Below are 13,658 nucleotides of genomic sequence, written 5' to 3'. Positions count from 1 at the left end.
CTCCGAGGGATAGAATCCTGACAGGTAGCTCCGAGGGATAGTATCCTGACAGGTAGCTCAGAGGGATAGGATCCTGACAGGTAGTTCAGAGGGATGGGATCCTGACAGGTAGCTCAGAGGGATAGTATCCTGACAGGTAGTTCAGAGGGATGGGATCCTGACAGGTAGCTCAGAGGGATAGAATCCTGACAGGTAGCTCATAGGGATAGGATCCTGACAGGTAGCTCAGAGGGATGGGATCCTGACAGGTAGCTCAGAGGGATAGAATCCTGACAGGTAGCTCAGAGGGATAGGATCCTGACAGGTAGCTCAGAGGGATGGGATCCTGACAGGTAGCTCAGAGGGATGGGATCCTGACAGGTAGCTCAGAGGGATGGGATCCTGACAGGTAGCTCAGAGGGATAGAATCCTGACAGGTAGCTCAGAGGAATAGAATCCTGACAGGTAGCTCAGAGGAATAGAATGCTGACATGTAGCTCAGAGGGATAGAATCCTGACAGGTAGTTCGGAGGGATAGAATCCTGACAGGTAGCTCCGAGGGAAGAATCCTGACAGGTAGCTCAGAGAGATGGGATCCTGACGGTAGCTCAGAGGGATGGAATCCTGACAGGTAGCTCAGAGGGATGGAATCCTGACAGGTAGCTCAGAGGGATAGGTTCCTGACAGGTAGCTCAGAGGAATAGAATCCTGACAGGTAGCTCAGAGGGATGGAATCCTGACAGGTAGCTCAGAGGGATAGAATCCTGACAGGTAGCTCAGAGGGATGGGATCCTGACAGGTAGCTCAGAGGGATGGGATCCTGACAGGTAGGTCAGAGGGATAGAATCCTGACAGGTAGGTCAGAGGGATAGAATCCTGACAGGGAGCTCAGAGGGATTGAATCCTGACAGGTAGCTCAGAGGGATAGGATCCTGACAGGTAGTTCAGAGGGATAGGATCCTGACAGGTCGTTCAGAGAAATGGGATCCTGACATGTAGCTCAGAGGGATAGAATCCTGACCGGTAGTTCGGAGGGATAGAATCCTGACAGGTAGCTCCGAGGGATAGTATCCTGACAGGTAGCTCAGAGGGATGGGATCCTGACAGGTAGCTCAGAGAGATGGGATCCTGACAGGTAGCTCAGAGGGATGGAATCCTGACAGGTAGCCCAGAGGGATAGAATCCTGACAGGTAGCTCAGAGGGATGGGATCCTGACAGGTAGCTCAGAGTGATAGGATCCTGACAGGTAGTTCAGAGGGATGGGATCCTGACAGGTAGTTCAGAGGGATAGGATCCTGACAGGTAGCTCAGAGGGATGGGATCCTGACAGGTAGTTAAGAGGGATATGATCCTGACAGGTAGCTCCGAGGGATAGAATCCTGACAGGGAGCTCAGAGGGATAGAATCCTGACAGGTAGCTCAGAGGGATGGGATCCTGACAGGTAGTTCAGAGGGATGGGATCCTGACAGGTAGTTCAGAGGGATAGGATCCTGACAGGTAGTTCAGAGGGATGGGATCCTGACAGGTAGTTCAGAGGGATGGGATCCTGACAGGTAGTTCAGAGGGATAGGATCCTGACAGGTAGCTCAGAGGGATGGGATTCCTGACAGGTAGTTTAGAGGGATATGATCCTGACAGGTAGCTCCGAGGGATAGAATCCTGACAGGGAGCTCAGAGGGATAGAATCCTGACAGGTAGCTCAGAGGGATGGGATCCTGACAGGTAGTTTAGAGGGATATGATCCTGACAGGTAGCTCCGAGGGATAGAATCCTGACAGGTAGCTCCGAGGGATAGAATCCTGACAGGTAGCTCCGAGGGATAGGATCCTGACAGGTAGCTCAGAGGGATGGGATCCTGACAGGTTGTTCAGAGAGATGGGATCCTGACGGTAACTCAGAGGGATGGAATCCTGACAGGTAGCCCAGAGGGATAGAATCCTGACAGGTAGCTCAGAGGGATGGGATCCTGACAGGTAGCTCAGAGGGATGGGATCCTGACAGGTAGTTTAGAGGGATAGAATCCTGACATGTAGCTCAGAGGGATAGAATCCTGACAGGTAGCTCCGAGGGATAGAATCCTGACAGGTAGCTCCGAGGGATAGGATCCTGACAGGTAGCTCAGAGGGATGGGATCCTGACAGGTTGTTCAGAGAGATGGGATCCTGACGGTAACTCAGAGGGATGGAATCCTGACAGGTAGCCCAGAGGGATAGAATCCTGACAGGTAGCTCAGAGGGATGGGATCCTGACAGGTAGCTCAGAGGGATAGTATCCTGACAGGTAGCTCAGAGGGATAGGATCCTGACAGGTAGTTCACAGGGATGGGATCCTGACAGGTAGTTCAGAGGGATAGGATGCTGACAGGTAGCTCAGAGGGATGGGATCCTGACAGGTAGTTTAGAGGGATATGATCCTGAAAGTTAGCTCCGAGGGATAGTATCCTGACAGGTAGTTCAGAGGGATAGAATCCTGACATGTAGCTCAGAGAAATAGGATCCTGACAGGTAGCTCAGAGGGATAGGATCCTGACAGGTAGCTCCGAGGGATAGGATCCTGGCAGGTAGTTCAGAGGGATAGAATCCTGACAGGTAGCTCAGAGGGATGGGATCCTGACAGGTAGCTCAGAGGGATGGGATCCTGACGGGTAATTTAGAGGGATATGATCCTGACAGGTAGCTGCGAAGGATAGAATCCTGACAGGTAGCTCAGAGGGATGGAATCCTGACGGGTAGCTCAGAGGGATAGAATCCTGACAGTTAGCTCAGAGGGATAGGATCCTGACAGGTAGCTCAGAGGCATAGAATCCTGACAGGTAGTTCAGAGGGATAGAATCCTGACAGGTAGCTCAGAGGGATAGGATCCTGACAGGTAGTTCAGAGGGATAGAATCCTGACAGGTAGCTCAGAGGGATCGAATCCTGACAGGTAGTTTAGAGGGATGGGATCCTGGCAGGTAGCCCAGAGGGATAGGATCCTGACAGGTAGCTCAGAGGGATGGGATCCTGACAGGTAGCTCAGAGGGATAGAATCCTGGCAGGTAGCTCAGAGGGATAGGATCCTGACAGGTAGCTCAGAGGGATAGGATCCTGACAGGTAGCTCAGAGGGATAGGATCCTGACAGGTAGCTCAGAGGGATAGGATCCTGGCAGGTAGTTCAGAGGGATGGGATCCTGACAGGTAGCTCAGAGGGATAGAATCCTGACAGGTAGCTCAGAGGGATAGAATCCTGGCAGGTAGCTCAGAGGGATAGGATCCTGACAGGTAGCTCAGAGGGATAGGATCCTGACAGGTAGCTCAGAGGGATGGGATCCTGACAGGTAGCTCAGAGGGATGGGATCCTGTCATGTAGCTCAGAGGGATGGGATCCTGACATGTAGCTCAGAGGGATAGAATCCTGACAGGTAGCTCAGAGGGATGGGATCATGACATGTAGCTCAGAGGGATAGAATCCTGACAGGTAGCTCAGAGGGATAGAATCCTGACATGTAGCTCAGAGGGATAGAATCCTGACAGGTAGCTCAGAGGGATTGAATCCTGACAGGTAGCTCAGAGGGATGGGATCCTGACAGGTAGTTCAGAGGGATGGGATCCTGACATGTAGCTCAGAGGGATAGAATCCTGACATGTAGCTCAGAGGGATAGAATCCTGACATGTAGCTCAGAGGGATAGAATCCTGACAGGTAGCTCAGAGGGATGGGATCCTGACAGGTAGCTCAGAGGGATAGTATCCTGACAGGTAGCTCAGAGGGATGGGATCCTGACAGGTAGCTCAGAGGGATAGAATCCTGACAGGTAGCTCAGAGGGATAGAATCCTGACAGGTAGTTCGGAGGGATAGAATCCTGACAGGTAGCTCAGAGGGATAGGATCCTGACAGGTAGCCCAGAGGGATAGAATCCTGACAGGTAGCTCAGAGGGATGGGATCCTGACAGGTAGCTCAGAGAGATGGGATCCTGACAGGTAGCCCAGAGGGATAGAATCCTGACAGGTAGCTCAGAGGGATGGAATCCTGACAGGTAGCTCAGAGGGATAGGATCCTGACAGGTAGCTCAGAGGGATAGGATCCTGACAGGTAGTTCAGAGGGATAGGATGCTGACAGGTAGCTCAGAGGGATGGGATCCTGACAGGTAGTTTAGAGGGATATGATCCTGACAGGTAGCTCCGAGGGATAGTATCCTGACAGGTAGCTCAGAGGGATAGAATCCTGACAGGTAGCTCAGAGGGATACTGTCCTGACAGGTAGCTCAGAGGAATAGAATCCTGACAGGTAGTTCAGAGGGATAGGATCCTGACAGGTAGCTCCGAGGGATAGGATCCTGGCAGGTAGTTCAGAGGGATAGAATCCTGACAGGTAGCTCAGAGGGATGGGATCCTGACAGGTAGCTCAGAGGGATGGGATCCTGACGGGTAATTTAGAGGGATATGATCCTGACAGGTAGTTCAGAGGGATAGGATCCTGACAGGTAGCTCAGAGGGATAGGATCCTGACAGGTAGCTCAGAGGGATGGGATCCTGACATGTAGCTCAGAGGGATAGGATCCTGACAGGTAGCTCCGAGGGATAGGATCCTGGCAGGTAGTTCAGAGGGATAGAATCCTGACAGGTAGCTCAGAGGGATGGGATCCTGACAGGTAGCTCAGAGGGATGGGATCCTGACGGGTAATTTAGAGGGATATGATCCTGACAGGTAGTTCAGAGGGATAGGATCCTGACAGGTAGCTCAGAGGGATAGGATCCTGACAGTTAGCTCAGAGGGATGGGATCCTGTCAGGTAGTTTAGAGGGATATGATCCTGACAGTTAGCTCAGAGGGATAGAATCCTGACAGGTAGCTCAGAGGGATAGAATCCTGACAGGTAGCTCAGAGGGATAGGATCCTGACAGTTAGCTCAGAGGGATAGGATCCTGACACGTAGCTCAGAGGAATAGAATCCTGACAGGTAGTTCAGAGGGATAGAATCCTGGCAGGTAATTCAGAGGGATGGGATCCTGGCAGGTAGTTCAGAGGGATAGAATCCTGACAGGTAGCTCAGAGGGATAGAATCCTGACAGGTAGTTCAGAGAAATAGGATCCTGACAGGTAGTTCAGAGGGATAGAATCCTGACAGGTAGCTCAGAGGGATAGAATCCTGACAGGTAGCTCAGAGGGATGGGATCCTGACAGGTAGTTCAGAGGGATAGAATCCTGACAGGTAGCTCAGCGGGATAGGATCCTGACAGGTAGCTCAGAGGGATAGGATCCTGACAGGTAGTTCAGAGGGATAGAATCCTGGCAGGTAGTTCAGAGGGATGGGTTCCTGACAGGTAGCTCAGAGGGATAGAATCCTGGCAGGTATCTCAGAGGGATGGGATCCTGACAGGTAGCTCAGAGGGATGGGATCCTGACAGGTAGCTCAGAGGGATAGAATCCTGACAGGGAGCTCAGAGGGATGGGATCCTGACAGGTAGCTCAGAGGGATAGAATCCTGACAGGTAGCTCAGAGGGATAGGATCCTGACAGGTAGCTCAGAGGGATAGGATCCTGACAGGTAGCTCAGAGGGATAGGATCCTGACAGGTAGTTCGGAGGGATAGAATCCTGACAGGTAGCTCAGAGGGATAGAATCCTGACAGGTAGCTCAGAGGGATAGAATCCTGACAGGTAGTTTAGAGGGATAGAATCCTGACAGGTAATTCAGAGGGATAGAATCCTGACAGGTAGCTCAGAGGGATGGGATCCTGACAGGTAGTTCAGAGGGATGGGATCCTGACAGGTAGCTCAGAGGGATGGGATCCTGACAGGTAGCTCCGAGGGATAGAATCCTGACAGGTAGTTCGGAGGGATAGAATCCTGACAGGTAGCTCCGAGGGATAGGATCCTGAGAGGTAGCTCAGAGGGATGGAATCCTGACAGGTAGTTCAGAGGGATGGGATCCTGACAGGTAGCCCAGAGGGATAGAATCCTGACAGGTAGCTCAGAGGGATAGAATCCTGACAGGTAGCTCAGAGGGATAGAATCCTGACAGGTAGTTCGGAGGGATAGAATCCTGACAGGTAGCTCAGAGGGATAGAATCCTGACAGGTAGTTTAGAGGGATAGAATCCTGACAGGTAATTCAGAGGGATAGAATCCTGACAGGTAGCTCAGAGGGATGGGATCCTGACAGGTAGTTCAGAGGGATAGTATCCTGACAGGTAGCTCAGAGGGATAGGATCCTGACAGGTAGCTCAGCGGGATAGAATCCTGACAGGTAGCTCAGAGGGATAGGATCCTGACAGGTAGCTCAGAGGAATAGAATCCTGACAGGTAGTTCAAAGGGATAGAATCCTGACAGGTAGCTCAGAGGGATGGGATCCTGGCAGGTAGTTCAGAGGGATAGAATCCTGACAGGTAGCTCAGAGGGATGGGATCCTGGCAGGTAGTTCAGAGGGATAGAATCCTGACAGGTAGCTCAGAGGGATGGGATCCTGGCAGGTAGTTCAGAGGGATAGAATCCTGACAGGTAGCTCAGAGGGATGGGATCCTGGCAGGTAGTTCAGAGGGATAGAATCCTGACAGGTAGCTCAGAGGGATGGGATCCTGACAGGTAGCTCAGAGGGATGGGATCCTGACGGGTAATTTAGAGGGATAGGATCCTGACAGGTAGTTCAGAGGGATAGGATCCTGACAGGTAGCTGCGAGGGATAGAATCCTGACAGGTAGCTCAGAGGGATGGGATCCTGACAGGTAGTTCAGAGGGATAGGATCCTGACAGGTAGCTCAGAGGGATAGGATCCTGACAGGTAGCTCAGTGGGATGGGATCCTGACAGGTAGTTTAGAGGGATACGATCCTGACAGGTGTCTCCGAGGGATAGTATCCTGACAGGTAGCTCAGAGGGATAGAATCCTGACGGGTAGCTCAGAGGGATAGAATCCTGACAGTTAGCTCAGAGGGATAGTATCCTGACAGGTAGTTCAGAGGTATAGAATCCTGACAGGTAGCTCAGAGGGATAGAATCCTGACAGGTAGCTCAGAGGGATGGGATCCTGACAGGTAGCTCAGAGGGATAGGATCCTGACAGGTAGCTCAGCGGGATAGGATCCTGACAGGTAGCTCAGAGGGATAGGATCCTGACAGGTAGTTTAGAGGGATAGGATCCTGACAGGTAGTTTAGAGGGATAAGAAAGGCTCATTGGAATGTGTTGCAATGTCAGGTGCCTGAGGAATAAGATCACCAAGCCAAGGGGACTGATAAGCACGTCAGGGTGATCTGACTATGTGTCAGACTTGGCTGAAAGTTACCAGGATTAGCAGCTCAACATTCCTAATTGTAGAAAATTTAGACAAGATAGAAGGGGACAGAGAAGGAGGGCAGTCACAATGTGAATCAAAAGTCAACTATAATAGTGAGGAGGGATGATGTCTTGAAAGGATCATCTAATGGTCCAATAAAGATAGAATTTAAAAAATTCAAAAGCAGCAAACACACTGTTAGGTGTTTATTATCGGGCCCCAAAGGCACTGGGAGAGACAGAGAATCAATATGTAATTACATTTCAGTGAGGTATAAGGACAATAAGGCAGTAATATTCGGGGATTTTAACTAACCAAATGGTTTAACTCCTTTAGCCAATACTTAGAGAGCCCAACATGGGACGGGGCTAATTTGGGCTGAATATTTGGAAATGAGCCCAGGCAAGTGCATCAGTAGGGGAGGATTTTGCAGATAGTGACTGTAACTCAGTTAAATTTAGGATAATTATGGGAAAAGCTAGGATGGACTGGGAATAAAAGTTCTAAACTGGGGAAAGGCTCATTTTTACAATGATTAGCTACAGGGAGCCTCTGATACCAATCCAGGGACTTTGACATGGTCAGTCAGTGACTCGGGAAGGTCAGACTCAGGATCCTCTTCACATAACGGGTGAGGAGCTGAATGTCAGGCCCCCAACACCCTGTCTTGACTCTTTCAGCCCCATTGTGGGCTGTTCATGTTCTGGAATGAGAGAGAGGCAGGCATTACAGAAGATGCAAGTGGTCATCACCATTGCTATAGGTGAGGAGGTGTCCTGAGTGAGTGAGTCAGCAGTGCAGAGGGTATGTAAGGCTGCTGGTGTCCGGGATTGGGCTGGGTGAAGGCGAGTGGGCAGGATGTTGTAGGCATTAATGGGGGTGATAGAGCTTGAGCCTTGTCCGGAGGTGTGTGCAGTAGCAGAGAGAGAGCGAGTGTGAGGTATCAGAGAGAAGCTGGTGGTGCTTACACAGACAGAGTGCAGAAGGTCATTGACAGTGATGAGCTTGTCTCAAGTTGGCTGAAACAGCTCTAGCCTGGGTGGTACCGTGTACCACTATGAGATGGCATTGCTTCCATTGATGGCCCTGAAGGAAGAGGATTTCCCACCTCTACACAATCCCATCCTGCAGGATCTCTGGGATCCTGCCCGCAAACTGGGATGACCACTGTCTGCCGCCTCTGGGACAGATGTCAGGGACAATGTAGGGCAGCTCTGCACTGACAGGGTGCCCAACAGGCTTTTAAAGATGACATGTGCAGAAAGGATGATGGTCTTTTGGTGGATGTGGGCGAGTGGTAAGTTGTTCTGGGAACAGCATACAGTGAGCTGGGATTAGAATTATACATTAGGGATGTGTAGGCACAGGGTTGATAGAAAATGAAGAAAGTTTGGTAACTCTCACTGGGTCTCACATTGAGAATCCTTCTATTTAGCCCAAGATTCAGCCCACTGAGTCAATTTAGGAAAGACAGGAAGCTAAGAAAAGGTGGAGAGGTGGCTTCGTAAGTCAACAATAGGGTTAAAGCAAGAGAAATGGATGATCTAAGTTCTGCAAATAACGATATGGAAAAGTGTGCAGGTGCCAAGTTTCTGGTATTGACACTGGCTCGAATACAATGAGGGGTACATCGGGTTCCAAGCGATCGATTGTGTTAGGAGACTCTCCAGTTCCAGGTACAGACAGATGTTTCTGCAGCCAGCAGCAAAAAGTCAGAATAGTGTGTTGCCTCCCTGGTGCCAAGATCAAGGATTTCTCAGAGAGGATAGAAAGGGAAAAGGTTGAGATTCTGAAGGGAGAATATAGAGAGTTAGGCAGGAATTTAAAAAGGAGGTCCTCAAGTGTAGTAATATCTGGATTACTCCCGGTGCTACGAGCTAGTGAGGGTAGGAATAGGAGGATAGAGCAGATGAACGCATGGCTGAGGAGCTGGTATATGGGAGAAGGATTCACATTTTTGAATCATTGGAATCTCTTTTGGGGTAGAAGTGACCTGTACAAGAAGGTCAGATTGCACCTAAATTGGAAGGGGACTAATATACTGGCAGGGACATTTGCTAGAACTGCTCAGGAGGATTTAAACTAGTAAGGTGGGGCGGGGGACCCAGGGAGATAGTGAGGAAAGAGATCAATCTGAGACGGGTACAGTGGAGAAAAGATGCGAGTCAAACAGTCAGGGACAAGGTAGGACTAATAAATTAAACTGCATTTATTTCAATGCAAGGGGCCTAACAGGAAAGGCAGATGAGTTCAGGGCATGGTTAGGAACATGGGACTGGGATATCATAGCAATTACAGAAACATGGCTCAAGGATGGGCAGGACTGGCAGCTGAATGTTCCAGGATACAAATGCTACAGGAAGGATAGAAAGGGAGGCAAGAGAGGAGGGGGAGTGGCATTTTTGATAAGGGATAGCATTACAGCTGTGCTGAGGGAGGATATTCCCGGAAATACATCCAGGGTAGTTATTTGGGTGAAACTAAGAAATAAGAAAGGAAACAAAAAATTCTGATTCAGTATGTGGATGTACCTACTAGAGAAGGTGCAAACCTTGACCTAAGGCAGGGGAAGTGACTGAGGTGTCAATGGGGGAGCACTTTGGGGCCAGTGACCATAATTCTATTAGTTTTAAAATAGTGATGGAAAAGAATAGACCAGATCTAAAAGTTGAAGTTCTAAATTGGAGGAAGACTAATTTTGACGGGATTAGTCAAGAACTTTCTAAAGCTGATTGGGTGGCAGATGTTTGCAGGTAAAGAGACGGTTGGAAAATGGGAAGCCTTCAAAAATGAAATACCTAGAGTCCAGAGAAAGTATATTCCTGTTAGGGTGAAAGGAAAGACTGGTCGGTATAGGGAATGCTGGATGACTAAAGAAATTAAGGGTTTGGTTAAGAAAAGGAAAGAGGCATATGTCAGGAATAGACAGGATAGATCAAGTGAATTCTTAGAGTATAAAGGCAGTAGAAGTACACTTAAGAGGGAAATCAGGAGGGCAAAAAGAGGACATGAGATAGCTTTGGCAAATAGAATTAAGGAGAATCCAAAGGGTTTTTACAAATATATTAAGGACAAAAGGGTAACTAGGGAGAGAATAGGGTCCCTCAAAGATCAGCAAACCGGCCTGTGTGTGGAGCCGCAGGAGATGGGGAAATATTAAACAAGTATTTTGCATCAGCGTTTACTGTGGAAAAGGACATGGAAGATATGGACTGTAGGGAAATAGATGGTGACATCTTGAAAAATGTCCATATTACAGAGGAGGAAGTGCTGGATGTCTTGAAACACATAAAGGTGGATAAATCTCCAGGACCTGATCAGGTGTACCCTAGAACTCTGTGGGAAGCTAGGGAAGTGATTGCTGGGCCTCTTACTGAGATACATGTATCATCGATAATTACAGCTAAGTGCCGGAAGACTGGAGGTTGGCTAACGTGGTGCCACTGTTTAAGAAGGGTGGTAAGGACAAGGCGGGGAACTATAGACCAGTGAGCCTGACGTTGGTGGTGGGCAAGTTGTTGGAGGGAATCCTGAGGGATAGGATGTACATGTATTTGGAAAGGCAAGGACTGATTAGGGATAGTCAACATGGCTTTGTGCATGGGAAATCATGTCTCACAAACTTGATTGAGTTTTTTGAAGAAGTAACAAAGAGGATTGATGAGGGCAGAGCAGTAGATGTGATCTATATGGACTTCAGTAAGGCGTTCGACAAGGTTCCCCATGGGAGACTGGTGAGCAAGGTTAGATCTCATGGAATACAGGGAGAACTAGCCATTTGGATACAGAACTGGCTCAAAGGTAGAAGACAGAGGGTGGTGATGGAGGGTTGTTTTTCAGACTGGAGGCCTGTGACCAGTGGAGTGCCACAAGGATCGGTGCTGGGTCCACTACGTTTCGTCATTTATATAAATTATTTAGATGTGAACATGGGACGTACAGTTAGTAAGTTTGCAGATGACACCAAAATTGGAGGTGTAGTGGACAGCGAAGAAGGTTACCTCAGATTACAACGGGATCTGGATCAGACGGGCCAATGGGCTGAGGAGTAGCAGGTGGAGTTTAATTTAGATAAATGCGAGGTGCTGCATTTTGGGAAAGCAAATCTTAGCAGGACTTATACACTTAATGGTAAGGTCCTAGGGAGTGTTGCTGAACAAAGAGACCTTGGAGTGCAGGTTCATAGCTCCTTGAAAGTGGAGTCGCAGGTAAATAGGATACTGAAGAAGGCGTTTGGTATGCTTTCCTTTATCAGTCAGAGTATTGAGTACAGGAGTTGGGAGGTCATGTCGGGGCTGTGCAGGATATTTGGCATATCTGGTCAGCATGGACAAGTTAGGCCGAAGGATCTGTTTCCAAGCTGAACACCTCAATGGCTCTATGACCCCCTCACTGTAACCAAACAGTCGGGTGAAGCACGAGGGAAGTAATAATGCGAGCTTGTCATATAGACTGGAGAAGTAAGGTAGCCTAGATGAGGAGATCTTCAAATATTTGCAGGATAAGTTTCTTAGAACAATATATTTTGGAGCTGACCAGAGAACACGTTGTCATAAACCTGATATTATCCAGTCATTAATGGTCTCATAGTGAATGTCCTCCTAGGTAGCGAAGTAAAAATGGTCGCATTTTACATTCATAGCAACATAGAAAAATGAGCAGGAGTTGGCCATTCGGCCCTTTGAGCCTGCTCTGCCATTCATTATGATCATGGCCACTTTTCGCCCATATCCTTTGATCCCATTAGTCTCAAATGCTGTATCCAACTCCTTCAAATCGTACAAAATTTGGGCATTGACTGTTTTCTGTGGTACAGTATTCCACAGGCTCACCATTCTCATCACTTCTCCTCATCTCAGTCCTAAATGGTCTACCCCATATCCATACAATGAGACCCCTGGTTCTAGACTTCCAGTCATCAGGAATATGCTTCCTGCATCCACCCTGTCCAATCCTGTTGGAATCTTACAGGCTTCTAAGTGACTTCCCACTTGTTTTTCTGAATATAGGGCTGCTCTCTCATTAATGAGAGAGATGACTGGTGGTGGTTTAACCTGAGGGTCACCACTCCTCGGCGAGGGGACAACTTAGGAAGGAGAGTGTTTCATGGTAACCTCAGTGAATATCATCCTAACCATTCCAGTCTCTCATCATATGTTAGCCCCGCATTTCAGGAACCAGTCTGGGAAACCTTCACTGCACTCCCTCCATCCTTCCTCAGATAAGGAGACCACAACTGCACACAATACCCCAAAGGTGGTCTCACCAAGGCCCTGTACAACTACAGCAAGACATCCCTGCTCCTATACTCAAATCCTCTCACAATTAAGGCCAACATAGGATTCACCTTCTTCACTGCCTGCTGCTCCTGCATGCTTACTTTCAGTGACTGGTGTACAAGGACCCCCAGGTCTCATTGCCCCTCTCCCTTTTCCAGTCTGTCACCATTCAGATTATAATCTGCCTTCCTGGTTTTGCTCCCAAGATGGGTGACCTCACATTTATCCACATTACACTGCATCTCCCATTCATTTGCCCACTCACTCAGCCTGCCCAATCACACTGAAATATCTCTGCATACTCCTCACAACTCACCCTCCCACCCAGCTTTGTATCACCTGCAAATCTGGAGAGATTATATTTCATTCCATCATCTAACTCATTAATATATGTATTGTGAATAGCTGGGGTCCTCGTACAGATCCCTATGGTACTCCACTAGTCACTGCCAGCCACTCAGACAAAGACTTGTCAATTTCTACCTTTTTTTTTCCTGTTTGCCAATCAGTTCTCTACGCATTTCAATAAACTACCCCCAATCCTATACCCTTTAATTTTATTTGCTATTCCCTTATTTGAAAGCCTTCTGAAAGTCCAAATAAATCACATGTCTCCCCATCATCAACTCTACTAGTTATATCCTTGAAGAATTCCAGTCAATTCAGTTAGAGGGATTGGGGAGAGAGGTCAAAATTATTTGTAAAAATTTAAATAGGGATAGTTCTGAGAGCACGAAAGTTAAACTGCCTACCGCGCTTTGGGAAATTAGCTTAAAGAATAGGTCAATGAAAAGACAGTGGGAAACATTTAATGAGATATTTCAGAATGTACGCAATAGATATATTCTAATGTGCAAGAAACATTCCAAGGGAAGGACCCACTATCCAAGGTGAACTAGAAATGTTAAAGGTAGTTTCGAATTTAGGGAAAAGGCACAGGCCAGCCTAAGGTGGGGGGGGGATTCTCGAAACCTGCCGGAACCATCACAGGACGGCTGTCTCCTGCAGTGACACTAAGCCCTTTTGCCAGCGGAGGATGGTTTGTCGGCTGAATGGAAAACCCAGACAATGGCCTGAACAATCAGCTCACTGGCTGCCTCGGACGCACGCCCACTTCCACCACCCCCACCAATACTGGAAAACAGC

This window comes from Chiloscyllium plagiosum, unplaced genomic scaffold, assembly GCF_037043375.1.
Source record: "Chiloscyllium plagiosum isolate Xiang-an unplaced genomic scaffold, Cpla_swu_hap1 HiC_scaffold_15, whole genome shotgun sequence".
NCBI lineage: Eukaryota > Metazoa > Chordata > Chondrichthyes > Orectolobiformes > Hemiscylliidae > Chiloscyllium > Chiloscyllium plagiosum.
Note: the sequence above shows the minus strand (reverse complement) of the source record.